At 45.7% G+C, this 27708-nt stretch overlaps 1 protein-coding gene across 1 annotated transcript in view; it reads right to left on the reverse strand.

Annotated features, from left to right (window-relative positions):
• LOC6554896 (MAM domain-containing glycosylphosphatidylinositol anchor protein 2) overlaps positions 1-15159 on the reverse strand; it is a 60984-nt gene extending 45825 nt beyond the window's left edge. The window contains exon 1 of the mRNA XM_001982171.3: positions 14831-15159. The gene's annotated coding sequence lies outside the window, so the exon portion shown is untranslated. The remainder of the gene's footprint in view (positions 1-14830) is intronic.
• Between the last annotated feature and the right edge of the window lie 12549 nt (positions 15160-27708).

Here is a 27708-nt window from a genome sequence, read left to right on the forward strand (position 1 = left end):
TCTGCGAAACTTCACTGACACGCAAAATTACCCCACAAAGTGCAATTAGCACACAAGTTAAATTATAAAAGTTCCGTTTTTTAACCTTTTCCCTCAGCGTTGATCCTTCGCCCACGCACACATGCACACATGGAAATTTTTGGACAAAAGGAAGGGAGAACGGCGAATGGCCGGGTAAACAACACTTCAAGAGAAAAGTCCAAAGCCAAATAACAAATTGTTCCTAGGGCGGTGCAACCCCCCGCCAACCCCTTGTGCCATATTTAATGACAAAGTTTTGCATAATTTCATGAGTTTGCTGCGTTATCCTGGCCACATGAGCTCGGGTAAGCCAAAGAAAAATCAGCAAACTGAAAAGTTCAAATTATTTCATTATCGCTTCCGTGCAGGGCAAACTACTGCCAAAAAAAAAATCAGAGCAGAACAGAACAGAGGCGGAAATGTGCTCGAAAAACCCATAAAACCAAACTGCGGCCCGGCAGCAGGATGTCGTGGTCAGTGGAATGGGTCGCGATTGTTGGGTAAAAAAATGAAGTTATAAATTTAGATTAACCCCATGCAGCCGATGGCGGCGACTCACTTTCGCTCTCACTTGGGCAACGCGGCCGGAAAAGTCCATTAAAAGTCAGGGGGCAGAGGGCAGAGGGCAGAGCGAGAAATGGAAAGCCGGTAGCCATAATTATCTATCGCTTTCATTATTACCCTGGGCATCCAGTGGCGCCAGATATCAAGTATACGCTACGTGGCGCGCTTATGTGCCGCTCATGTCCTGGAGGAGCAATAAAATATTTGTATCTGTGCCCGCTTCCAAGGCTTTAAGTAGGTCGCGTAGGCGGCGGCGCTACAAATCTGCACCGGGCATATAATTACTCAAAAAGTTACCTCGCTCGCCGGAGATTCCTGGTATAGGACATAGGATAGCCGGGATGGCTCCGGTTTTTATGCGCGCTGATGCCGGCAAAAGGCTTTTATCATGTAGGCGGTAAATAGCCGTAAATAAACAGGACGGGCATAAAACGGCAACAAAAGACGCGCCCAGGTTGCCGCCGTTGTCATCGCCACCAAAGGAGCGCATTAAGCGGAGCACTCTTAGAAAATCCAGTTCAATCCACAACGAATTGTAAGGATGACAGAACAACATTTAGATCCATAAGCATGTTATTAAATTTTAAATCTGTTTACCGATTGCCCTTATAATGAGTGGATTACTACCGCTGAAGTTGTTGAAAGTGTAGTGTAACTGCTATTCGGTCCATTCGACTACTCCACTCATTTTCTCCGTGTGCATCTCCTGTTGTCACCCACCGTTGTTGGAGGACCAGGGTTATCGGTTTTATGGGCTTTGGCCTACAGATTTTTATACGTGTGCCACATGCTGTGCACTGCTGCCTTTATTTATGAGGCAGGCAGCCATCCCAGCATCGCTACAAATTTCTGAAGTCCTGCAATTTGATCTCCGTGTTTCGGTTGGACACAGAGCTCTGGCTAAATGTTTTAACAATGTTTTTATCGGGCTCTCTTGTCGAGCCTTTGACGCTGCGGTGACTGCGGTCGCCTGTTGGCCAAAACCGGAGCCATGACCATAAAAGTTTAATATTCTAATAAAGCGGATTTAATTATTTAAAAACAACATTGCCACGTCCGAACGCCGGAGGTTTTTAATTTTTACGCGCTCTGTTTCGCTGTCGCAAGGCAACTTGAGTCGACTTTCGACTAAATTGCACTTTGCGGTACAATTTCCAGCTGCAAGTTTGCCAGAGCAAGTCGTAATTAGTTTTTGCTGGTTTGCTGTGAAACTGATTTTCGCTTGACGGGCGGCAAAACGGGGTGGCCGTTGGAGGAACTGAATCCGAGGGCAAAGAAATAGCTGCGTCTTTTGTCAGCCGGGGCTTGCTCCTCCTCTCCTGCGACCCTGTGGTTGACTGGCGGAACTTTAAAATGGGTTAATTGCATTGTAAACTAAACGAACAAATGGCAAACAAGTGGCACAAGAGGGCAACAAGACAGCAAAAGCGGCAAAAGCGGCAAAAACGGCAAAAACACCAACTGCCAACGAGGCAACCAGCTTGCAACTGCAGATTCGATTTGAGCTTTGGCTTATTTATAAATCTGCAATTTCACCCTCCTGCTAAGTTTCGCATTCTTTGCAAGTTTCGCTTGGCAACCGACGAGTGCATCATTAAAACAAGTTTCCCGGGGATAAGTTCTTGGGTAACGACAACGAGTTACCTGGTATCTGTTTCACCAAAGTTCTGCACTAATTCAAAGTCGCTGGCCTTTAGGTTTTGGACGTTTTCATGAGAATAACCTAGGATATATCTTGAAAGTGTAAGCAAGATGCATTATGACTTACACATTCCCCATCAGCAAGTTGATATACAGGGTATAATTAGTCAGTTGGAAGAGTCAGTGAGCCTGGCAGAAAACAAAGCCGGCGAAAGACTTTTTAAACTGCAGCAGCCTGCGAGGCGTGTAATCAAAGGGGGGAATATGGCTAAAATATCTAATAGAAACGCACATGCGGCAACCCTTTTCGCAGTGAGTTTTCATCCAGGGGCCTGTGGCAGTGAATTATTTGCAATTCTGCGAGAATGAAGCTGACAGCGACCATGGGCGCCACATTGTCATCGGAATGATTAACAAGGCGGGCCACAAAGTTGCCAACTTGTAGCACAAAGGCGGTTGGTATGGGAGGAAAAAAAATGGGCATGACCCCAAAGCTCTTCACACACAAAAGCCCGTTGCGTGGAAAGTTCAAGCCGAACACTTGCCACAAACTCCGGCGGATTGACACGGCAACAATGTGGCAAGATGGTAGATGGTAGCCGTTGCCTCTCACGCACGGATATTCAGATCCCCAACCTAATATGCAGTTGACAAGTTTTAATGAAAAAAGGAGAAAAAATCCTACGTAGAGGAGATGGAACGACAGGATACTAGAAGTAGTTGAGAGGAAGATGTAGATTCAGCCGGCTCGATAAAAGATTATTAAAATTTTCCAAACGAATGGCAAAAGTTCACTGCAGCAGTTTGTCAAAGGTTCAAAAGGTTATCTGCAACACACACTCACACACGCAAGCCGAGAGTCTTACGCTCGGAAAAGCGGTGGAAACTCACTCACTTGACGGCCCCTCAGTTCACGTGTGCGCGGGTCTACAAAGTTGACAGACATTTTCCACAAGCAAAAGTCAAGCACCCATTCAGCACTCGACTCGCATGCGAATTTCGCATGCACAGAGGGGGTCAGGCAAATGGTTCCCCCATCAAATTGGGCGCATATCTTATAGTCCCATGCTATTCTATAAATTCGGTGATGTTTCTAACCCATTTATGGCACTATCCTGGTAACTACAAGGCGAGCTGGGGGTTACTAACCGGGTGACCACAACTGTAGGGGTTTAAAGTCGACGTTATCTCTGCGCAAGCAGTGCAAATTAAATTCTGGGCTCACTGGACAGCGGAGGTAGCACCATGAATGCCCGTACATGAAATATGAAAGTAATCTCCGCATATATTAAGGCATTTGACGGCTGCTTTAATATGCAGCCAGCTGGCAAAAGGAGGCATCTCCTAGCTCCTGGGCCCTTGATACTTTGCATTTTTGCTGAGGCAAACATAATTCGTCTATTATGCAGGCTGCCACAGAACAGGACGTACACACACAGCCACACACATCCAGTCACACACATGGGATATCAAATGGGGATAGGACATGGCTTGGTATGGGGTTTTTCAGGCGGAGTTCATAGATCCTGACTGCCGCTGTATTCACTTGGCAATTACTGCTTTATTTATTATGCCGAAATGGATTATCCCTTGCAGTGCCCGGGGATGCAATTTCTGCTTGTGCTGCTATTTTGTGCCGTCAACATTTTTTCTTTCTGCCCCACCATCCGTGCTGCAAATTTTCCGAAGCACTTGTGTCCTCGTCATCGTCGTCATCGTCGTCGCTCCCGATGGAAAATATTTGCATGGCAGAACTCTGTGGCAACAAGGCCTACGGCTGCATCTGCGTGCCCCACCATCCCATCGGGTATCTAATCCAGTGGCTGCAGCAGCGTTTAAAGGGTGAAATGCCCAGCATGGAAAGGTCCTGTGCACGCAATTGAATTAAGCAAAAATAATCCTTTGAAATGGCATTTAATGGGCGGGCTCTGAAGCCGTTTAAATGCAAATTCCTCGGAACGCATTGTTCGAACCGGACGTGGCTGGCCTGTGGCACACGGCGAAATTTGTAACAAATTCGATGCACACGAAATCCATAAATCAAATCAATAAAATGACAGCATGAAAAATTGCCAACACAAAAAAACCGCAGGCCAAACCATTATTTTGGAGTCAAAAAATCGACAGCAGAAAGGCAAAATGTCGCCAGTTTTGGCATTTTTGCCATTTTCCGAGCACGAACAATGCGGAGTCGAATGAAATCCGCAACCGCATTTTGAATGGCAATCAGCAGTTAGAAAAAAGCCAAGGCAACAATAATAATAGCAATAATAATAATAAAAGTACAATAGCGGGTGCGATATGCAATGCAAGCAAACCTTTTCGACACCTACAAATAAATAAATGGCCAAGTAAATATTGGAAACAGCGCCAGAACAAACAGCCAAATGCAGAAAACAAAAGGGCGGACTGAACTTGGTGAGCAAACAGGAAAAGGCTGTATAACACGATTGTTTCCAACGCAGGGCGTTTTTGGGAGGCTGTCCTCCCAACGGAGCAACGGGGCAACGGGGCGGATGGGTAACAAATAAAATTGTTGACTATGCCATAAAGCGACAGCCAGAGTTGCAGGGGCAGCAGAAACAGACACAGAAACAGAAGCAGAAACAGAAGCAGAAACAAAGACAGTAATGTAGAAGACAACGAGATTGAATGAAAATCCTCGTATGACATAAAAAATAATACGCAGCATGCGAAAACAGACAAAAGTGCACACACAGACGTACAACAATTGGCAGAACATCGCAGCCAAAGGATTGCGATTTCGAATACGTATCCGGGGCGTATTAGTTATATTTCCCTTCGCCTGTCAGTTCTCCAGTGGCGTCAGCTGGCCAGGATGAAGCCCCAGTCGCAGTCGCAGTCGAAGTGGAAGCCAAAGCCAAGCCAAGCCAAAATCCCAATCCGAATCGAGTGGAATGCCAAGTGGAGTGGAGCTGCCGAGCAAGGAGAAAAAGCCGCTGGCAGGAATGGCAATAATAATACGTTATTGGGAATATTGATTGCCCGTATTAGGAGGATCCCAGCCCAGAAGCGCGCTAGGATTTCCCTTTTCCTGGCCAGGAAAATTCGCATGACGGCGTTATGACGGGCACGCACTGATAAACGCCCGAAAGTCGGGCGGAAAAACCAAAACCAAAACCAAAGCCAGCAGCAGGTGTTCTTTGTTTAACGCCCAAATGACTTTCGCATTGCTGCCCCGCCACATCCCAGTTCCACGTTCAGTCCCGAAAAGCACACTCAACTGGCAGCAGTGGCAGAGTTTTTCCTGCCCCAGGATAGCTGATGACATGCAACGGTCCTGTCAACAGGAAGGCCAAAGCCAAAGGCAAGCCCGGCCAAAAGAGCAGCTGTGATTAATAAACAAATTGAAATACCTTCGGCTAAATAAAGAGCCGAAGACGCGACTCAATAAATCACCGGCTTATCCACTCCCACGACTGGGCCAAATCAATTATAGCCGAGCACACACAAAAACATGGCCTTAAACAACGTGCCAGATAATTTATTGATTACCATTAACAAACAGCATGTCAAGTAAGTGTCATTAGAATGTCAACGCATGTTGACGAAGACGCTGCCCCGGGATACTCCTGCTCCTCTTCCCGCTGTCTTTGCTGGCTGTCTGGCCACCGAGTTGGCCAACTGCCTGATGGACAGTGCCGCCCTTTGACCCCTGATACCCGGAACCCCTCCGGCTCTAGGCCTTTGTCACGCTCATTAATTTGCGCGGCATGGTGTGGAGTGGTGTGTGTGTGTGTGCAAACAAGTTCATTTCGTTTGCAATTTCCCGCCAAAGGCGTTGGGTTACTGACCGCGACTCCATCACCGTTGACAACGCAAATTGACCAAGTTGGCGGGCCAAGAAGCTGCCCTGCCATTTTAGCCACCACCTTGCCAGCTGTCTGCGCTGACAGGTCGAGTCGAGAAAAAAGCACACAAAATACTGACAGTTTGACAAATTGTTTATGTAAATGGAAGTGCAAGTGGTTGAACAGAGGGAGCTGGGATCGGAAGATACAGAAAAAAAATGGCCAAAAGAAATTGGCTGGGGCCGAAAGCTTAGGCGTATTGGCTTAGTGACACGTTTCTTCGCATTCTCCCCATGCTCCTGGTTCTCCGTTCCTCCAGCTGGCATGGAATCCATTTCAAGCTGGCCAAGAGTAAACATCTAATTTACTGTTTGTGCTCTTTAATTGTTTGCCGTGCCCAAGGGGACAAGATACGCTGACAGGCTGGGCACTGAATGGTTTTGTCGGCCCCATAAATGACAACGACCTTCGCGGGCTGGAGAATTCCGAGAGTTTCCAGGGGCGGAAGGTGGTAGTCACCCTAAAGACTCTGTCCTGGCAATTAAAAACTGCTTTCTTGGAATTTCAACTGCGGCCAGCGTCTAGCCTGCAGCAAGTTATATAGTTCAGCTCCTCAGTTCTTAGCTTGCAACACCGCGAGAAACAGGAGGAACTAGGAACTGTTGGCTGAAAGTGTAAAGTAAAGGAAACCGTATGAACGAATTGATTTTAAAAACTTGCGAGGTAAGAAAATAGGCTGTTATTTTCGCAGTGTAGACCTGGCCAACTGGTTTAGGTTGGCTTCCTTCTGGCGGTTAGGCCCACTTCCTGGGCGTCGCTCTCGTTGGTGGCCAGCAAACCGCTTTGCCAGCTTTCTTTTGCCTGCTAGTTTTCATTTGCTTTATGAATATGCGTGAATATCCGTGCTTGTATGTGTGTGCACGGGTGTGAGTGCGAGTGTGTGAGTGGACAAAAGCTGTTGCTTGATTTCCAGCTTTTCTGCTTACAGGCTGGCTGGCTGCTGAATGCCTTTCCGCCAGACTTGCCGAAGGGCAGAAAGTTTTCCTTTTGAAACTGAAATAGCTGCGGCCCGTTTCCTTCGGGAGCCTTTTAAAGGACCTTTATGGGCCGACTTAGGGATACATTTATTTTTCCTTTTGGCTCTTCCAAGCCGTTGCGCTGCTTTTGGCGTTATTAACTCTAATTACCACATTAAACGACAAAGTGTCTTAATATTCAATTATAAGTTTTTTCCTTGTGCCGTACAATATCCTTGCGTGTCCTTTGCCGTTTGCGGCGGACTATTGGAAAAGTTTTGCCGATATTCGGGCCATCTTGCTGTGTGCGTTTGTGCACCCAATTTATGTGACCCACAGCTACTGGCTTTAATGATGTCTAAGTGCTTACAAATTCCTTCACCAAATGTGTTTAGTGTTTAGATTGCTTTTGCTTTTGATTTTGTTTCGTGAATGTTGGACAACGGAAGGCCTAATGTATGATGGCAAATCAAATCGAATTGAATCGATGAAATGAATTGCGCTTATTGACTTTTTTGACCCGCTCCCCTGGCAATTAACTGTTGCTAATGGCCCTCCTCGTTTGTCAAGGCTCGCATGGGTACACAGCGAAAATACCGTAGGTATCAATAGGAAATGTGCTGATAGGCAAAGGGGTTGCTTTTCTCCCCGTGTACGTACTAAACTCCAGTGCAATTTGAGCCCGACGATGGCTTCATCAGGGAAATGCCCGACGCCACACGGAAAAACACACTCTGTCGTGTGACAGCAACTCAATAAACTAATGAATGCTTATAAAGTCAGCGTCGCTGACAGAATTTTAATTAAAGAACCGTGAAGCGCTAATTTCGCATATTAATAACCGGGACAGGACTACCACTGGCACTACCGTGCACGCCATGACGGGAAGGCCACAAAGGATGTCTGGATGGGTACAACTAGCTGAAAGGCACCGACCGACTCGTCCTGCAACTGAGACTCAAACTAAGACTCATACTGAAACTGAAACTGAAACCGACTTAAACTGAAGCGGAATGTGCTGCGATCTGCAGCTGGCACACACAAAGGCAATAAATAAAACAGTAGCAGGAGTCGTCTACTCCACAGCCATTTAAGTAGTTCAAATTAATTTCAATTCAGCTCGCACATGTCCCGCCACTTCGCTCTGCTCCACCACATCCACATCCACATTCAGCGCTCCACTCAATCCGGCGGATGGATGAGGTGGGTGAATGGGTGGATGGGCGGTTGGTTGGGTGGGTGGTGTTGGGGAATTTCTCGGCACCTCGTCTCTGTGGAGTATTTTATTTCGACGGCACACGTTGCAGACATAAAAGTCGCCGCGCTGCTAAATTATAATATCAATTATTTCGCAGCACAAAACACATAGGAGCAGAAAAGAGACACTGGCAGCCAGAGGAGCAGGAATCTGCTGCCATCCAGTCACCCAGTCATCCAGTCGTCTGAAATGAAGGCTCCTTCGCCGGAGGCTGCAGTAATTACAACTCGGTATGCAAATGGCAGCTAACTAGCTGTGTCAGGTACGCAAACAAAGTGACAGCTTCGCACCGCTCGCCTCCTGTTTTCCTATTTTCCCATTTTCCTGTTCAACTGTTTTCAGTGTTCAGTTTTGCAGTTTATGGGCGCTCGGCTCATTTTGTTACGTTTTGATGGCTTTTCAATTATGCGCTATCAATTAACCAGGCCACAACCCATTTACCGACGGCCCATTAACTTTGACTTTTGCCCGCAAATCAACTTGTGTTTGCGTTGTGCACTGGCAAAATGCGTGTGTGTGCGTAACAAGTGGATATCATGGCATGTCCTTGAATTTTCATCTACTCAGATAGGAAGTTATACGATTTGGAACCTAACGTTCACTTGGTTTTGAAAACCATAGATATAGATCCAATTTTCTCCAGTGCAGAAGTAGTAAAATCTATCTTATTTCCTCTCCGAAAATGTGTAATATCAAAGAGCATGTCAAAGTCAAACTTGGCCTGTGGCATTTTCCCTGTCCAGTCCTTAGATTCATTACACACCAACGCCTCGGCAAACTGAGGAGCTTTGCAACTTTAATTTAAGCACAACACGACGTTTCTCCTTCCGCCTGATGGGAAAAACTCATTAAATCAATTTCACACCAGACCGAAAGCCAGACCAGTTAGCACTTTTCAGGGCCGATACAAAAAATAAAAAAAACTCTGCAGCTTTGGCGGCTGTTGGCCAGAACCTTTCCGGATTTTCCGCACTCCCCGAAACTCAAAAGGCGCGTCAAAAGCCACCGCTGCTGCTGCCGCTGCCGCTCCAGATGAGTAGGCCCGGGAAATGGGAGACCCACCGAAAAAGCCGACCGCCTGGTGGCCAGCCATTGTTTGGGGAAAATGCTTTTCACAGTCCTTTGTTTTCCATGCGGCTCCTTGGGGCTCCTTCTCGCCTTTTTCTCTACCAGAGAAATTGTTTCTGCGTGATTGAGGTTTTCCGGCAGACCTTTTCTTCAACTCACAGCTGCTTAGCTGCGGCAGAGGACCGAAAGAATCCTGGCGAGCATTTAAAGAGGACAGCGGACCTAGTGCAAAATGTCTTTGTGGCCACAATTCATAAAATTTGCAACTGCCCTACTGCCTATTTTTAATACTTTGATTAATTTGGGCTTCCCTTTGTGTGCGACCCACGGCAAAAAAAAAAGAAATGATGTTTTGCCACAAAGTGTAAATTGTTATCAGCGCTTGATCTTTTTCCACAGTACAATGGAAAACCCTTTTCGGCCACGATAAACTTTTGTTGTTGGCAAGAAATAAAATCCAACAAAAGCCATGGCGGAAATCAAAGAATAAAAAGGGACCTTCACCTGGCAACCCTCACAAGTGCTAATGGCGGAGAATTCGTAGATCAGGGCCCAAAATAAGGAAAATAATCTAAATGCAAATAAAACTATTTTCATGTCACAACAATGCCTTAAACAAAAAAGGGGAAGCAACTGGAGGGCGCTGAAAAGTATGCAACTGAAAGGAGAGCGAAAATAAACACCAAGCAATGGCACACATTTTGAACACATTTATTTGCACATTTGGAAATGCAAACAGCGGGAAAAGTCTGAAAAGCCGGTCGAGAAGCCCTTGCCCAAAAGAAAGAACCCTTTTTGCGCAGCCAAGATGGCGAAAAATGATGCTTCCGAGGGACTTTCTCCCTCCCCCGCATCCGAAATGAGTGAAATGTGTAACCCTTGCAATGATTTGTTAAATTACACGCAAAGTTTTTCCAGTTACCAGGGGAGCTGGGCATGGAGCTTCAAGTAATTAGTGAAAACCTTGGCTATGGCAATGAAAAATTGCTGGAAATTGGGCGTGAAAATGGCTTCCAACCTAGCTGAAGGGGTAAAACAATTCCGTTTCCCCATTTTTTTTGGGCTGATGCCTAGGAAAATTCCCCAGAAGTCACATTAAACACTCCTGGTTTCATTAGCGTTGCGTTCTATCAAGATCATGTTCTCATTTTTTTGTGCCCGGCACTCGTAAGCCATTACTAATGCAGATAATTAGAGTTTTAATGTGTGCTATGCATTCAGCGCAGAAAACTTTAAAGACAAATTAATGAAACTTATCGGCGGCGTGTATTCAGGCAATCTCAGCCTTGTCTCTGTGAAAAGGCAACTTTTAATGGATCCCCCCCCACCGAGATCCAGGCAAAGTTTCGCCAAAACTTAATCCTCTCCAAAAACTCAGAGCCTGGACAAACATTTCAGGCATCCCATGATCCAAGTATCCGAGAATCATCGACGTCCGCCTAGAAAGCGGCTGCTTTCAATAAACAAATTTGTACGCAAATATTTTGGTACACAAATTTCTGCCAGGCTACTAAATATTTTGTGTAAAGTCGTTGAACATTCACAAGGATTGCAATAATGACAGTCGAGGCTCAGTGTGGGCGTGGCAGGGATTGGGGCGGGCCACGGGGGGCAGGCGGAGGCGCATCCATGGCGCAGAGTGTGTAAACTGGAGCAAAAGGCGGCATACATTACGGAAACGAAACGAGGCGCACGAACCTACGGAATGGAGTTTCAACTGCGGATTGGAGCGGGACAGACACAGACACAGGCACAGGCACAGATACACACATACAGACAGGCGGACACACACCAGCATACAAAAGTCAACATAAAATTTAATTAAAAACTTTGCAACAACTACAACGATGGGGCGTGCGCCGCCTTCGAAAATGAACCAACATAATGCAGCGCCAGCGGAAAACGTGAGGAAAACAGCCCAAAGACTACTGACTTGCCGGCGAATTTTGTATCTGTGCGCTACGGCAATCCGAATTGCCAGTCGCAAGTTGAGGCAGTCCGAAATGGGCACAGGGAAAAACAAGGCAGCATATAAGCTTATAATTCAAATAATATAAATAAGAAATAAAAACTCTTAGGCATAAAACAAAAACAATAAACTTATAAGACAGAATCAAATTATTATGGGCTTCACCAGTACGTTTCGTCACTACGTGCACTCTCTTCCGCATTTTCTTTCCCTGTAAACACTCCACTTGATTTCTATGCCAACGAACGAACTATGAACTTGGAGTTAGTAAAATTGGCCAAGAATATTGAGCAAAGGCCGGCCTAAATAAAATTCTAAGGCAGATAAAAAACAGGCAGCGGCTGAAATTTAAATAAATAAAATGGCTGAAAACAGCGATGCCAAGGCAGCAGCAGCAGCAGCAGCAGTTTCTTCACGATTCCGATGCGGCAAAAGGAAAACCAATTACGAATTCAAATGAAATTCATGAAATTCCAGCCACTTTGTGCCGAACTTAAACCACGTCTTTGTAATATATATCACATTGAGAGCCTCCCGGAAAAAAATACAAGGAAAAACAGGAAGAAGGTGGCATAGTTTCGCAGGGCATCCTCGAATCGGAATCGTGGGCGTACATGTACATGGTACACACCCGCCCTCCCGGGAGACTTCGAGACCTGAAGCTTTCTAGAGACATTTAAATTGCGGCATGATTTGAAATACAAATTGAGCAAATTGGCAGGAAAAACTGTGCAAAGAGCCCTTCGACCGCACTGCCAAGTGAATTGAGGTAGGATGTGGGGCTGTGGCAGCGATGCCATCAGGAAACTTCGAATACTTCTTAGCAATACTCCACTTAAAGTTCGCCATCCCTGTCATAAAATTGCTATTGATTTTCCAGCTTTATCTCAATGCCCGCGGAATATGAGTACGCTCAGATATCAAGTTACGCCAAGCCATAATTAAAATGTTAAAAATGTGGTCACGGAATCTTTGGCAGCCTCCGCTTTCTGGCTTTTAATGGGCGATGTCGTAAATGATATGGCCGCCGCATTGAATTTCCAATGAGCGGCGACCCACGCGGTTGTTTTAAATGCTTTTTGGTGGCTCTGACGCCTCAGAGGGCCTGGGGTGCTGCGTTGTCACCTTGACAACCACTATGGCAGAGCTCGTTAGCCAGCTTAGCTACAATTTATCTCCAGCAATTGGCGACCCACAACCACAGCCATCAGCACTCAGCACTCAGCACAAAGCTCCTCTGGCCGCCTAATCGCATTCAATTAACACACAACACACACAACACACACCGTGCAGCCAAAGCCGCACAGAAAAAGCCAAGGGAGAAAAAAATGGACTTGGACGCAACTTCTTGCCAAAGGCAAGACAATGGCTGAACTGAAAACGCTCGTAAGAATAAGACCAAGTCCAAAGTGCATGGCAGAAAAGCAAATCCAATAAAGTTGTTATTGCTTTTGTTTCGGCTGGTCGAAAGGCGTTTATAAATTACTTAAAGCGCTTAAGGCCGGAGAAAAGAAAACCCGTTTGAAGGCGATTGGAGTGTGGCGAATGGGCCAACAACTTGTGGCGTGACCGAGGCTTCGAACTTGCTGGCAAAGCCAATCCCGGCAATATGTTCGCCGCTTTTGCTATTGCCTTGGCCATCTTGGCTGCTGAGCAGATTAAAGCGTATCGTGTAGCAGCAAATCCAAAACCGCAAGCGGCCAACAAAGGAGAAAATCGAGGAAAATTGGCGGTGGGAGAGCGGGAAAGCGGGAAAGCACTGGGAAAGCCTACCAATTGAATATCAATCAACTTTTGGGGCGTGCGTGTGCGTCGGCCCAAAGGAGCTGAAACAAAGGAGGCATTCAAGTGGGTGTGGGAGTGGATGTGTTTGTGGATGTGGATGTGGCACGAGCCAAGTGAAGTGGCCTTGCCCCCACTCCCCACTCACCACTCCCCACTCCCATAATGGAATTAAAACTGGCAATTTCGGAGCAAATTGCTTGATAGGCTGTCTTGTCTTGCAAGTGTTATGGCTGCTGCACGGGAAAAAACCATAATCGGATTACTCTGGCATTCATAAAGTATATTCTAGCACAGGTTCTTACGCATCAGCTAATTGCCAAAAACTGAGAAGTACACAGAAAACACTGACTTCTTTTGTCTATTTAAATTCATCATAGTTCCGGGCTTAAATACAAAATGTATTTAGTGCTTGTAGTGAGGTAGCTCGGATGAATCTGTGTGCTGATAGTCTAAGGATGGGGTTCCGAGGAAATCGAAGTGCAATATTTTCGCTCAGTGCTCCGAATCGCTCGCACATTGGTATTGTGGGAGCGCGTCTAAGCGAATTAGGCAACACAAATCAATTGCATTAAATGGCAGCTAGCGCGTGTCTTCGCCCCTTTTGGACTGCCAATGGCTGTGTGGTTAGGATTCCGGCTTCCCTATCCGATTTGCGAGTACTTTAGCATACGAAATTGGTGTACACGCCTCGAATGCGGAATACTGGCTGGCAAACCAAATGCCAGAAACAATTGTGATGGCCTGAACAGGCAGCCAAATAAATGCCGACGAACAGCTGCAAACGACTTATTTATGCCACAAAGAACTCAAAGCCCACTCCACTGCGCCTTCGTATGATATCCCTATTATCGTTTGCTTTTCGGGATTAAGTCTGCCTGGATCTGGATCCTAATTTACACAGCTTCTGGGTATTTACCTCTTCATCCTGGGGCGCAAAACTTTTGCCCAAATGAGAAGTCGGAAGGAATGCCATTTGGGGAATGCTCTTAAGTATTTAAATTCAGCGGATTTTTATGAAGCTTTCGCGTTCCTTTGCCTCTCGCCATTGCATGTGTTTATTTCATTTCTCATTTTCACAAACATTTTCCCACCAACACCCCCGCACAAACACACACATATACAAGTACAACTAAGGACGCCACATGCCAAGTTCTACTTCATTTCATGTCGGCATTTGCACATTTTCCTTATTTTTCCCAATGGTTGTGTGCGAGTGTGTGCTGAGCGAAATTTTGTTATACTTCTGTTTTCTGAAGGCGGCAAAAAAAAAAAAAAATAAAGAGGAAAGTGCGACTTGGAAGCCACCGCAAAACAATGAAAATTGGTTTTGTTACTTTGCTTACTTTCGCAGACTCTCTTCTTGGCTAAGACCGTTCTGCGGTTGAGCCCTTGGCGGTGGCTTTTATTGCCCGCCCTGTTATTGTTGCTTTATTTATTTGGCAGCTGGCGGGAGTAGAGGAGTCACAAAGCCACCCAACCACCCACCTGGCCTCCTAGCTCCTAGCCATCGAAGCTTCCACTTCTGAAGCTGATGGCGTTGAGTATTATCGCATAAAATCCAAAATGTAAACACTGGCTCAAGTCGAGTCCTTGCAGCACGTACACGTTTATATTCTAAGCGACAGTCGCTGCCAATTTGAATATTTCAGGGCGAACAGCTCCCACAAGAATTCACTAATATGCTGCAAATTATTACCTGGGCCAGCGCCACTGCAACTCGTGTGGCGAACGATCGTTTTCGGTTTTATTATCCTTAAAGCTCGCACTTTTATATCTTATTCGCTGAGTTTATTCACTTGGCTCGTTTTAGTTAGTCGCAGTCTGGAACTGCTCGGTTTTAGTTAGCACACTGCACAAATAACCATTATCCTGCAGCTAGAATCCGTTTTGCTGGCACAGCTGATGTCCTGCTGGGCCTTTGGCTTCAGCTTGAGGATTTCTGCTCCTGCTGGAAAACACTAAGAGCGAGTCGCGCGCGATTCGTGTCAACTGCGTCGAAGGGTTCACTTTCAACTGAAACACTGCTGGCCGTTCGCCGTCGTTTCTCAGCGCCCTGCATTCGGGTTCGGGTCAGCACTTCGGCTTGCTTCGGCGCCCTTCGGCTACGCCCACGAGGCCACCCGAGCGGCGGAGAGGGAGAGCACTGCTCACAGAGCGAACAGTGGCTGGACTCTCTCCCAGTTCGCCGCAGGACAACTGTGCCACGGCGAATTGGGCATTACCAACTCGAGTTGTTAGACTTGGCTGCTCTGCTCTGCCCTGCTTGGCCATAAAACATAATTAACAGTTTTGTTTACAAAAGACAACAACAAAGTAAATACAACAACACATTTTTCCGATTGTCTGTGCACTTAAATTCGTGTATGCACATACTTTTCTTTGAAACGGAAACTTAAACATCCAATTTAAATATTATTTTTGGGAGGCAAGGCATGTGACAGCTTGAAATTCAAACTTAAAAATGACAATATACATAGGTAATATTTATTTAAGTAATATAATTTTGGTATTACTTTCACACTTTCAATAGCAGCGTCTATTCCCTTCTCAGCATAAGCCACTTATACCAAGTTGATCATGTAAAGCTGTCATATCATGTTGTTCACCTGTCGCTTGAAGCTATTTGAGCTCGCCAGTCACTCTTCGTCAGTTTTTCGCGCAGAGAGGCTTGTGGAAACTACCCCTGCCATATTTTCGCCACGAATGCCACTCCGAATTTCGCTCCGAAACGAGGGGCTGACTACAGAAATGTTGCTGGCTACATTCGAACTGCCTTGGCAACATTTCGAACTGGGAGACAAAGTGCGGCATGTCCTGCTGGATTCGCTGAGTGAAAGTTACGCGGCGAGTTCCCAGGTGAACGCAGCGCTGTCACTTTTCACATGAGGAAAAGCTGGAAAATCAAGTTACCGAGGCGTGACCGGCGAGGGCAGGCTCGCGTGTAATTAAAACTAAACAGCAGGAACAACATCAACATCAACATTTGCACCAGGGGCATTGGGCAACAACCACCCACCGGTCATCCGGATAACCGTAAAAAGCGATTCAGCAGTTTGTCCGGCGGAAAACAAAGGGAAAACCAAAGGGAAACCATCAAGCCATCCCACCAACGTGCAGACCAACCAAACGACCAACAGGCATTACGCTGATGACGAAACCGAATACGGAAGTCCATAAGTCAGGATTAAAAACGGCGGCAGCGGCGGACACGCAAAATATGGCGACAACAACCTGGTCAAAAGGAACTTATGTCCAACAGGAGATGTCCTGAAATTAATTTGAATATTTTCCAAACGCTCTTCCGTCCCCTCTCCGCCCCCGTCCACTGCTCTTGGCCCTTTGTCGCTGCTTTTGTTTCAGCTTTTGTTTCAGTTTCCGCTCTTGTAGCAACGGGGCTTTTGACTTCATTAGAAGTAATGGCGAAATCTGGCTGAAAAGTGAAAAACAGGAATCTGTCCGCGTTCCACGCGGCCCCCTCCCTCCCCGCCCCCCGTCGCTGAACTGTCAGCGACGCAACGCAACGGTTATAAAATTCCAAAATATGCACATAAAGACATAATCCTCCTCCGCCGAACATTTTCCCCGGAAAATGGAAATAGAAACAACTGCCGCCGAGTCAACGGTCAACAGGCGATGGCGGTGGGTCAGTCAGTTTCAATTTATTGGGTGCGCTTGAAAATAAATTTGCTTTTCGAAAATGCGAACATCAAGCACACAGAACGCCATGGGCGGTGGGCGGTGGAATGGGGGTGGCAATACAGGTGGGCTGGGCTGGCTCAGGTATGGAGCAACTCTCAGGGGTCCTCGCGGATGAAAAACGATTACGCAATCTGGCCCGTGCCATGTCCACCAAAGCAAGTGGAACAATGTGGGGGCGGTCAGCGTGAAATGAGCTGAATTTATACGAATTCTTTGAGTAAAGCTCTCATCCTTCGAGCACTTTAAAGGTAAGGTTTTGCCTATTAAATTAAACAGAACGATTAATTTTTATGGGTACATTTTTTGACTTCAATCACAAAAGATTAAATTCATATTTAGCATCTTTATTTCGAGTTTTTCTTAATAAGTTTTTAAGCAAGTGGACAAAAAGGTTATAGGAATAATTTCCAGATGCATCAATAGGCAATCATTTATTTCCGAAAAGAAGATACGATAATAAATTGTAATTAAAACGCGCTGTGTTAAAATAGGAAATATAAAACAAGCTATCTTCAATTTTGCCTCGACACATAATAGAATGGCTTATGTTGCCAAATATGTTGTTATTAAATTCTTCGATTTCAGTGCTTAAATATTATCAATAACAACGGTTATCAAATCTTTGTATGTTCGGATTTGCCACGCAGCTGCTGCCACTCCTACCATTTTTGCAATTAGTTGCAGACGCACGATTCGCTTCAGGTTTCGGCGAAAACTCAATATTGAACATTAAGATTGGTCACCTGAATGCAGTATTGGATGTTTGCACAACATGGGTAGTGGGTGTGGGTGTGGGAGTGGGTGCAGTGACTCATTCGGTGCACTCAGCTGCCGCCGGACAGGCCAAGCGGATTACGATTCGGATTCGATTTACTTTGCCGTCGCCAGGAAGTCACAATGCGGGTGCGTTACAAACAGGCAACAGTTGAGGGCTGTTGAGATTCAGAAGTGGCATTGGGTGGGATTGGGCTGGTCTGGGTTGGCCTGGGTGGGGTGGAAGTGGGGTACTTGCACTGCCGGACCCACAAACAAACAAGCAAATAAACAAGCGGCTGGCAAACAGGCCGCGTCGTGATTGCAGGACATTTGCGCAAAAAGGCAAAACAATTGAATTGAATTGACAACAGCGGACCACCAAGTCTGGGATCTGGGTGGTTGGGGTGCTTGGGGTGGTATGAGGCCGCTCACTCGACCGGTAATGGTGTTGATAGCATTAAGCATGCCTCAACGAAGTCCAGCCAGGATATGCGTACAGGCATGATTCCACCGATGGCCAATCTGCTCGAGACCCTTAGGCACTGCCTGCACTTGTCCAAAAGTATGGCCTAAACAAAACCAAGACTTCATATTTACTTTCTAGCTGAAAGCAAATCGAACAGGTTTACAACATAATTGGTACTAACTTAAATACGATGAATGCCTATTTATATTAGCTATATTTCATTTTAAAAATGCACAGCATTTTCGCGAGATTTCGTACCAATTAGCCATGATTTTCTTGCAGTGCAGCTGCTGTGCCGTGTGTTGTTTTCACTGCACTTCAATGCTTTTTGCAATGTAAACAGCCGCCGCAGACGCCGCCCTCGGCCTTTCACCGACACTCGCACATATTTTCACATTTCCCATTTCCTCACTCTTCTTTTTTTGCATTGTTTATTTGCTTTACTGTGGTTACTTTTGCTGTTTTTGCGTTTTTTATTTTTTCACTTCTGTTTCTGGGCTAGCAGCTGGTGTTTGTTGTTGTTTGTGTGCTGGCAAATTAGTTGAATTTGGGCAAGGGCTCGGCCGAAAAAAGGGTGTGTGGAGGCTGTTGAAAGTTTTTGTTTGACACTTTCTGGCATAAGCCTCGACCACATGCGACATGCAACAGCAGCAACAGCAGCACAGGCAGCAAATGCAGCATCGACAAGGACAAGCGACAACTGGCAGGACACTCCCGTGCTGCTCGCACTTAAATGTCCTTCGCTGAGCCTGCTCCTGCAGCACTTAATCCGCTTAAACGTTAAAAGTGCTAATAGTTTTTCATGTTTCAACCCTGACTTCTTTATGGCAGTAGTGGCAGCAGAGGGGCGGGGGCAGGGAGAAACCCACCACCGGCAGCAGGAAAAACAACATTTTCCCCAGAGGGGGTGGGTGAAAAGGTGTTAAAAGGCAATAATTTATATGCTTAGAATTGTCATTTGTAGATGTTTTGTGTGCAGGACCCGTCTGTCCCAGTATTCATCTGTTTATTTGCTTTGCTCTCCCAGTGCGGTAATTGCAATTTTGTTTTGAGGTTTTCCCTTTATTTAATGGCAAATAATTACACGCTCCTTTTTTATGCGCACCATCGACTGCAACAATGCTTGGCTAATTCGCAGTTCAATCAAAGATACTCCCCCCTGGCGAGCTCATCAATCAAATGGCGATCCAATAAAATCGCATCTGTGCGTAACGCCCACTGTATCCCTAAAATCCCCTAAAATTCACGAGCGGGCGGAAATGTCCTGCATCAATTAAGGAGTACGTACCGTCTCGATTGGAATGTTATTGTAATGGATGCCCCAGCTGAATTATTAACCAAGCTGATTGCAAGCGGAACTATGAATTAATACTTAATAAGACCAAAGTTTCTCGAAGCAACCGAGGACATGCAAAAATGCATTAGCATCGATTTATGGCATCTGTGTGGGTGGATGACTGCCCAATACTCATTTCCGGCGGGCGTGGCTAGATCATTCCGACAATATTGCCATATAACACTATTCATATTTTAGCACTGGACCAAAAGTCAGCGAATGACCAGAGTCTAGGCGAAGTTTCCACAGCCACCCACTGGGAATGAGGAAGGACGTCGGTCGGATGTCCTGCCGCGCATTGAGCCATTCCAAGCTGCCTTATTATTTATGATAATGTCTGGCCATTCGTTTGGTTTATTGTGCTAATGTGCCGCAATTAAGATTAAGAAGACGAATTTTCCCGCTTTTCCACCAGGCAGGACGTGCCTGTGCGCCTATGTGAGATTTTGCGGTGCGAGTCACCTATTGAAATGAGGTCGCAGACTTTGACTTTAACTTCAAGCAGAGGAATTTAAACCCCTTCTTCATAATATATGTCATATTTAAAGGAAGCAGCTTTGGATATTTGAACATTTATTTAATAATTTAATGCACCATTTAAATTGGTATTTAGTGGCGAAAGAGAAAGAAATGGATAGGAGCAGGTACAAATTCAAGAACTTGCCTAGGAACAGCAATTCCATTAGCTTCTTGGACAGTTGCAAAATAGTTTGGACCTTGTCAGTTCCTCGCCTGAGCTCCAACAATTAAAACTTTAATCTTCTAGTGGCCCAAAACAGTGAGTGTCCTGCCACCGGGGAAATGGTGGTACAAATGGCATCCGTTTTTTGGCTTCTCGCTGCGCCGATTTGTGATTAATGACCTGGGCAAAGGAGGCAGTGGAGGCAAAGAGGTCGTACCAATTCAAATGGAGGAGTAGGTCGTACAAAATCGTGCGATAAAAATTCTTAAGCATCAATATCCATCGGTTTTTGGGGCCCACCGTACGGCATTGACCGCTTTGCGCTTTTATTTATGACAATCATTTATCACAGAGCGCGGTACAAGGCAAATTTTACGCGATTACGCTTTTCCATTATCCTGGCGCTGCCATTTCCTTTCCTTTCCGTTCCTTTCCATTCCTTCCCCCCCCACACTCCCCCACTTCTTGTTTTCCATCGCAGCCAGCCCGTGTATTGCACAATGGCACTTTGATCTCTGGCAGGAGATTTCCCAGAAGCTTTCCCACAACCACCCACCTCATCCTTCGATTGCATTGATTTTCTCGTCACTCCGCTCGACGGCGAAAGGAGCTTTTTTGCGGTTTTGCATGACAGCTGACACATGTCGGTGCGATAAGTTCGAGTGAATAAAGATGAACAATTGCCGTAAGAGATTATTAAATGTTGCTTAAAAATAATTAAGCCGCCGCTCGAGTTGCTGGCTGGGTTGGTGTACACTTGGTATGCAGACAACGATTGGGTCAGCCCCATAAAAAGAATATCAGCGAGTGGCCATCAAGTCGGAAGATGTGCTAACTTTTTTCCGAATATTAAACACTTTTTTCCTACCAACTGCATTTTCCAACGGGACGGGGACAATTTTCGCTGGCGACACGAGGTCGACTTTGACGCGTCTGGGGATCTCGATTTTATGCAATTCACGTCTCGGACATTAGGCGATGTCAAGTTCTTGCAACGTGCAGGCATCGTCCATTTCCAAGAGTGGGTGCTGTTGTTGTTGCTGTTGTTGTTGTGGGTGATGGTTACGTATTCAAAACAGCCCGCCCCCTTCTGCGCCCCCTTTGCACAGCCAGCTAAATGCGTTCTTGGAGTCCAAATCCCTTGCTTATCCTGAAATCCAATTAGAAAGCTCTCAGTTGCAATAGGACGTTGCCTCAATCTTCGACCTGTCTTCGATTTGTTTTCGTTCCATTTGGCCAATTTGTTTGCGGCCGGATTGCAGGCAAAGTATTTAATTGATGCTCACATCATCCGGGAATCGAAAACAGAGCCCCGGCATAGATTAGCATAAACATTTGTAATAAATATACGAAGCGCTCGCAAAATTCCAGCTGGCAATAATTCCGGTTGAGATGCAGCATGGAAATGCTTGCCTAATTGTTTGTTTGCCTGTAAGAGTTTACATACCGCCCCCTTGCCGCTTTTCCCAAACAGATGTGTGCGTTTGGCTCGGAATGAAACATAAATATTACGCATACGCAACGGTAGACACACAGGCCATGTGGGAAATGCAAAAGTTCATGCAGCAGCACACCCGCACCAGTTATCTGCATGATAAGTTTAATTGATCCGAATACCAGTTAGCCCCCGTTAGCCTCGGAGCCACAAGGATAAACCGAATTCGAACAGTGGCTGGGAAATCATTAAGTTTTTGCCTAGCTGTCTGCCGATGCCAGAGAGCAATCACAAAGGAAATGGGAAATTAAAACGTGCGGAAATGTGCCGCTGAGAGCTAATTAGCTTTGTGGTATTGCCAAGCGCACCATTGCACAAGTGCTCATCCTTCGACATCAACTTATTCCTCGACTTAGTCAGCGCCTCCGCCTACAACTGCTCCAACTGCTCCTCATCCCTCTCCGCTGGCCTCATAACTCGACTGCTCTTAGTTGGCCACTCAATCAGAGCCAGCGCGATTTGCTCGACCCCCCGATTGATGGGCACATGGAGGATCTCGGACTCGCTACTGGGTATTGGACATGGACTGCTCCTGCTAATTGCGCGTCATTCGGCCTGCTCATCGACTTAAGTCCAAGCTCTGGCCAGGCCATCGAGATTTAAACGCATCCGCACTCGTATCCCGCGGCGCCAAATGCGCAACTCATGGCGTCCAATCGTCAAATGCTCAAATGCTCCGCACGTACGCGCCCTCCATATGCGGGCCAGACGTCTATCCACCGTTTTCCGATTGTCACACTGAGATTTCAGCTCAGCCACTTGTTTAAACAATAATAATACCTAATACCTCACTAGATGATATAACATTTGGCTATAATGTTAAAGCGGAACTACCTCTCCCCTGTAACTTTCAATACACGGACTTTGGAAAATAGGATTGTACATTTGTTGAGTTTTATAGTTTCTTGCGGTGCACTTCCGCCTGAGTCTCTGCTTGCTCCTCTTTCCCATTCACTGGACTCCAATATCGACAGTCATTCCTGCCGACGGAGAAGTGGGTGGAGTGGGTGTTTTTCGGTGGAAATCTCGGGAAAAGGACGACAGGACGACAGCGCACGTGGGCCGCACTTTGGCCGCTGTTAAATAGCATTGACGAATTAAAAGCTGAATTGGCAAAAGGGACCGACAGCGGAATAATAAAAAAAAGGAGAATCCTCTGACGGGGTGTAAAAAGGCAGGCGTGTATTTTGTGCAATATCATCAACTATAAATTACGAATATTGAGGCACACAACAACTTCGAGTACGTGGCGTGATAATGGATATTTGTCAGATATGTGAACATTTTAAACTTCCGCCCCGGAAAGCAAAAAAAACGTGGAACAACAAGAGCTGGCCGAAGGTTGGCTGCCTCATGGAATCGGATTCGGCACATTTTGCCACATAAACATAAAAACGGTAATACGGCACCGGGGACTGAATGTAACCCAAATGTGTGGTGTGGCACACGGATCCGAGGCGTGTCCCCTGCAAATTCTGGCCAGGATGGGCTACAGGGAGGCTTCCGATTGCGATTGCAATAAGGCAAAACACCGACGGGGGTTGTCCATGGCAAGGGCCATGCGAAATGGTTTGCAATGATGCGGCAGGTTTCCTTCGACCAACCAGCCGATCTCGTTATGATTAGCCCACGGTGGGTGGAGCTGGGCGATTCCATGCCCAGAGCATATAAGCCAAGTGCGGAGTAAATCCGGGAAGTAAGGCCGGGAAGGAAGTCAATTTCTTTGGCCGAGAAAAGTGTTGGGCCCCAGCACATAAAAGTGAATTCGAAAATTATGCACAACACTCAGACCGAAAGTTGTCCTGCCAAAGAGTTTGAGTTGTTTGGGTTTTTATGCGCACTGGGGATACAGAGAAAAATACAGGAAAACGAAACTTTCATTACGAACGGAAGTTGGGGAAATAAAAGAAACAAACCGTATACACTTGGACCTGCCTGTTGTTTTGTGACATTGAACTTTTTGCATTAAACTTGAAATGTTTTTAATGAATCCCGCCGCCGCCTCTCGTCCTTTCGTTCAATCCGCCGTCGCAGGATTCGGCTGCAACTTTGGCCCCAAATGTTATTGTTGTTCTAGGGCTAAGATACCCTCCACAAAGAAAGAATAAGCGAAATTTTTGGATGCAAAACTTTGCATTTCCTGCATATTCTTCTCCATATTTTACAGCAGCAACTTCCGGCTTCCGCTCGAGCAACATAAAAATAAAGCGAGACTCCTGCCGCCCAAATCTCCTGATCCTGCCCATATTCCTTGGCCGAATTGTTTGCTGCAGGACGCAAGGACAGCTGAAAATGCAGAACTTTCCCAGACATTTTGCTATTCATTGGAGCCTGGTTTTCTGGTTTTTTTCTCCCCTCGACTTGGAGCCTCGTCTTTCGGCTGTCAGCGTCATGTCTCCTGCGACGCACTGATAATTGCTAGAAAATAAACTTGAGACAATTGGGAATCAAACTTCGCAGACGCGCGGAGTTCTCTGCTCTTAAACGGGATTAAAATTTCATAACAGCGGATTCGAGGAACCAGCGCATTTCCCCATTTCCATAGAAAAAACCGCGTTGCTGTACAAATGCCTATCACTTAGGCCGAATGTTACGCCACATTCATCACATCCAAAAGCACGCGAGTTCTGGGAAAGCCGAAATATATAAAGACCCCTTATGCCACGGCGTAAACGATCCACAAACAATATTAATTGAAACGTACCGCTCATATGACATTTATGAAGCGGCCCGAACGGAAAAACACGGCCAAACAAGCCGGCGAGCTGAAACTGTCGAAATGTGGCAAGAAACCATCAGGCCGAACAGAGATGGTATCTTAGCTACTTTTTAGATAGCTGTCAGAGTCCAAATTGGGCTCATATGTTCACTTTTAAGACAGATAGATGTTTAGATAGATGGATGCTTAGATGGATAGATAAGTAGAATGTTCATATGTAACGTGTTCATTTGTTCAATTTCAAATTAGATGGATGTTTCGATAGATGGATATTTGGATAGATACATAGATAAATAGATAGAATGTTCATATGTTCATTTGTTCAATTTCAAATAATATATGTGTTTAGATAGTTAGTTCAAATTAATTTCGAATTAGATATATGTTTAGATAGTTAGATTTGTAGACAGAAAGATAGAAACAGAAACACATTTGCTACTCAAGTTTGTAACCACTTTTTATGTAATTCGTTTATATTTGTATGGGAAAATAGCTATATTTAGTAAGTTTTCCTGGCAGCACTGAAAACGGATCAACTTCAACCCTTGGCCCGTGCGCCGTGTGCATGTCCAAATGCCAAATACAAGCGTTAAGCTAAATGAAAACAAATTACCGTTGCATGTGAGACACCGTCCAAGGCGCTGCCGTCATTCGCTCATTCAGTCACTCATTCAGTCATTCAGTCACTCATTCAGTGCCTCATTCAGTCACTCTCTCAGTTCACCCCCAATAGAATGTAGCCACCCCCAGGGTGACGACTGCTGCAATATGCTGCCGTCATAGCGAGACCAACCTGCATTTTCCGCGCTCGCATTTAAACATTTAAACACGCACCGAACCCGGACCAAAAATAAAATTGATGTACATAAAGGGGAAAATGCAGACCGAAATGGGAGACAAATTAATGAAGGCCGTAACGAAATGAGCTGTGTGCGGGCCGGGCCAAATGATTGTCGCACTAATGACAGGGCAGTTAGGAAGTCAAATCAAGTCGCGACTGGAATTCGATATTACTTGAGGGGGTTGCCAACCAAAACCAGAAGTCCGCTCGTGTTCGTTAAAGCGCAAATAAAATTAATTAAGCAGAGGGCGATATCCGTTTTTTCCGATTTTGCGTGGCGCGCTCCTGTGATTCACTATAATTTCGTATGCTTAAAGGTGAGCCGATGCAGCATCCTCATCCCAAACTGTCGAGAAACGCTCATAAATCTCCTCCTACAGCGACTACAGCCATGCTGCGCACATGTTCAATAAACCAGAGATTATACGCAAACATAGACAAAGTGAATATAGAATTAGAAAAAATCACTCAGTCGCTGCTGAAGTGTGAATACCCTTTGAGGGCGCCGCGAAAACTAATCAAGATCCCAGTCAGGTTCGCATCTCACCCACTATGAATGAATTCCTAATCGCGGTTCAACTCTTCAGCAACGCTCCAGCAGTGCAGTTTATTAACGCCCTCGATGGCTTGCCCAAAAAGGGTATTTGCGAAAAATGCGAATCGAACAAAAAATACCTGCGCCACGGGGGTCGCTGAATGCACGGCGCCTCCCAATGAACTGCAATAAATCTCAATAAAAGTCGCACAACAAACCGAACCAGCACCAGCAATCCAATGCAAGCGTCGCAAAACAAACAACCAGCAAGTGGTCCTGGAAAACTCAGCGAGTCCTGTGAGGGGGAAAATCCCCCCAGTTCTCCACCATGGCGCTTCCGCCCCACCAAGAGCGAAAAATGTGTAGAAGGAATATTTTAAATTTGATTATTGAAAGTCGCGCGACGCAGCGATTATGTGATTTGTAGGGCGACAAATGTTTTTGCCATATGAAAAGGTACTGAGAGAAAATGGAATACTTTGTATTCCAAATATAAAACAACTACAAATGAACTAAAAAATCTCCCCAAAACATTTTCTCCAATTTCTTATATTTAATTGGCTTAATAAATCCTATTAAATTTAAGTTAGTTGTGGTAAAAAAATTAAATTTAAATAGCATTTTATTCTTAATAACTTAATAATATTTAACGTATCATTATCTTGAACCTACTAAACTCTTTTTTTATTTTTACTTTACAAATATGTATTTTAATGGATCTCCAAGTGCCGATCAATCAGCGCTGATAACTACTCGTTTTGACACTAAACAGATTATGCCAAAAACTCCATTGGAAACACGAACCTAAAGTGATTACATTTTTCTCCCCGTGGAGTAGCAAACGCGAAGGGCGCGAAAAGATGACAGTAGGTGGGTGGCTTTTTTAAGGATACTTTGTGGGTGTGTACGTGCGTGGGTTTTTGTGGGCGGGGGTTGCGCGCATAAACTTTGTTTATTTTATTAACAAGTTATGTGGAGTGTGTGCAAGGAGGGGTTGGGATGGGGTGGTTGCAGGCAACCCTTTGTTACTTTCGCTTTCCGAAAACCTCGACCGCGATCAACTCAGGTCGCAACCCTCGTTTCGCTGGGCTTTTCCTTTCAGCCAGCTCTTTTGCGTGCGGCGCACAATTCAATTTTCATTGTTTATCAATTTTCCGCCTATTTTGGGCGCTTCAAAGCGACGCTTTGTAATTAAATTTGGAAAGCCGCCAGTGGGGCATAAATCAGAGCTCGACAATGAGAAGGAGCCCCCTTGCTTATGATTGCATGTGAATTTGAATGTGAGTGGCAAGGAGTCGGCTGCTGGCAATGTTTTCGTCTGGCTGGCAAATGTCTTCATTCAATTTGCGAGTGTAAAGTGTCAAGTGCGTGGCTCTGGGCTTTGGTCTCTGATCCTTTGTCTTTCCAACTTTCTTTGCCAAAAGTGCAATCGAAGCAGCGCCAGGAGGAGGCAGAAAAGAAAGCCAAAAGAAAGCCAAATTATTATGTGTGTGCCTCATATTTCAGTCTCCGCCGCTCCAGACACATAAATCTCGCAAAACAATAGAGCCTCGCACACATCGCGTCGGGCCAAAACTGATTTGAATTTATGGGAAACTGATTATTCTTCCACGCCGCCAAGTGGCGACAACGAGGCAATGGTCCACTGCCAAGAGCTGGTATCCGTTTAAGCATTTGCCGGAGATAGTTGATCCAAGCGGCAGGATATACTCGCATATGTAGTGCGTGCCACGTGACCGCGCAACGGGAGTCGCTAAAGATAACACAAGCAAACGGCCAAACAGGCAAACAGCCGCTGCACTTGGCCAAATCCCATTGAAAGGTCAAACAAATTATGGCGGCACAACTCCTGCTGTTGCTGCACCCACTCCCCCTTCCTTTCTGGTGGCACTCACAGTGCACTGAGCGAAATTCCAAATCAGAACCAGAGATACATCTTACTTTTCAAGCTGATATAGGTTGATTTATAACTTAAGCTATTTGAAAATAATGTCAATAATCTGAATAGCATTTATGTGCCCTGGATGGTCATAAATAGCAGTTTT

Source organism: Drosophila erecta, unplaced genomic scaffold (genome assembly GCF_003286155.1).
Source record: "Drosophila erecta strain 14021-0224.00,06,07 unplaced genomic scaffold, DereRS2 tig00000000-arrow-pilon, whole genome shotgun sequence".
NCBI lineage: Eukaryota > Metazoa > Arthropoda > Insecta > Diptera > Drosophilidae > Drosophila > Drosophila erecta.